The following is a 2,027-nucleotide window of genomic DNA, read 5'->3' as shown; positions in this document are numbered from 1 at the left end:
CAAACGTAATAATATTAATCTTTTATACTAAATTCACTCTTGTGATTGGTACTGTACCTAATAGTCTGACAAATAATAGATGAATTCCTGCACAAGACAAAGATGCAAAGCAAAATGTACACGCCGTCATCAGGAAACATTTGGTCCAAGTTATTATTATCTAAGGTATTAATTATATTGCTGGTGAAAAAGTTGAAAATGTGAATCTTTGCTCTAAAATCCCTACGGGAGACCTCACCTTGGTCTGTCTATAAACACATTATTGATTAGAGTTGAAATCCTTCATTGATTAGTCAGTTAAGAGAAAGTCAACGACTACTTGGATAATCTGTTGATGGTTTATTAAGTCATTTTTGAAGCAAAAACACCAAAATCCTTATGTTGATGGACAAAACATTTGAAGAACACACCTTAACCCTCTTCCACTTTGTTACCCTCTTCCACTTTGTTCTGACATTTTAAACCAAATGGTTACTTGATTCTAAAAAGTTAGTTTCTTCTTTAAATTGTCCCCAAATTATTTTTATGTGTTTTAAAAAAAAAAATTTATGTCAGAAACACAGCTTCGGAAAATCTGATTTAATTTCACTGTACAGGACCATCATTAAAGTATTTTAAAATGTCTACTTCCTTTCTTGTAACTATAATTGTTACACATGAAATAAGACACAAAAATCATCTTATACGTCGTATGCGACAATATGAAAAGGCCATCTGTTGTTCTTCGTCTACGTGTCGTGTAAACAGTGATGATGGACGCGACTGCTCAGCAGGAAGCTGTGACATTGTTTGAACGTGCACCTTCACTGTAACTGCCTGAAGCACCAACACCTAAAGAGCCGAACCCTCAGCTTCAGATTGTTTTACAGTCTCACACAGAGACCTGAATTGGGCCTGGACACCTGACAAATGTCCCACGCAGCAGCAGCAGCAGCACAGGTTGCAGTTTAGGCGACAAATGACTGTGTAATCTCATAAAATGTTTGTCCCTCATCCCCATTATGTCATGAGTTGGGCCAATGGGGTCTTATACATTAGCAAACCACCAAGACACTCCTTACCTCCTTTTTTTTTTTTAGTGATTAGGAAAGAATCTGGTCTTAACACCCTCTTTCTTTCTTTCTTTCTTTCTTTCTTTCTTTCTCAGGCGTAAGTTCTTGGGTGAACTGTTCTCTGAACTCATGAAATCATGCATGGCAAGACATGGAAGGGTTCCAAATAGTCCCCACACAGAGATAAGGGTGTCACACTGCACCGATGGGGGGGGGGGGGGGGGTAGCTTTGAGGTGTTGACAACAAAAAAAGATGCACATGCAGGGGAATTAATGCCTATGATATTTGAATGGTTTAATTTATGGGGAACAGGGGTGATATTTTCTAAGGTGTGAGAAAACCTGTCAGCCTACTTTAAGAAAGCTTTTGGCCACTAGAGGTGACGTTACAGCTGTTGGTGCTAAAACCCATAGGCACACACAACACACACACACACACACACACACACTTGCCACCGCTGCTTGTAACAAACTGCACTCACTGCAAAGATTTTTTATTTTTTTTAATCTTGATCTTTCTGAAACAAATGTGTGGCACCAAAACGTCACGGGGAGGCCCGAAGGGATGTGAAGCGTGTTGAGCGATCTGTAATGCTCCCATACATCGGAAAAACACAGAGGACAAAACAGTGAACCGTGGTTCCATTCTTCACCAAAGAGCCGAACGAAGTGCGCGTCACGTCTTCCTCCCGCCGACTGGACGCAGCAGGGCGGAACACCGTGTGCGTGCCGGTCGCCGCCGCGATGTCAACAGAGGAGCATGTGCGACCGCCTCCTCGCAAACTGGAGGCTCCGGGGCGAGCGATGTTCGGCGAGGCGCGTGCGCGCGTGCGTCCGCGTGCGCGCGCGGCTGTGCAGAGTTTATTGAAAGAGTCCCCCCCCCTCCCTCCTCCTCCTCCCTCCTCCTCCTCCCCTCCCCTCCAGCCCAGGCAGCAGCAGCCTGGGTGGTCCCCCCTCTCTCTCCACTTTGGTGAG

This window comes from Scophthalmus maximus, chromosome 5 (genome assembly GCF_022379125.1).
Source record: "Scophthalmus maximus strain ysfricsl-2021 chromosome 5, ASM2237912v1, whole genome shotgun sequence".
Classification (NCBI taxonomy): Eukaryota; Metazoa; Chordata; class Actinopteri; order Pleuronectiformes; family Scophthalmidae; genus Scophthalmus; species Scophthalmus maximus.
Note: the sequence above shows the minus strand (reverse complement) of the source record.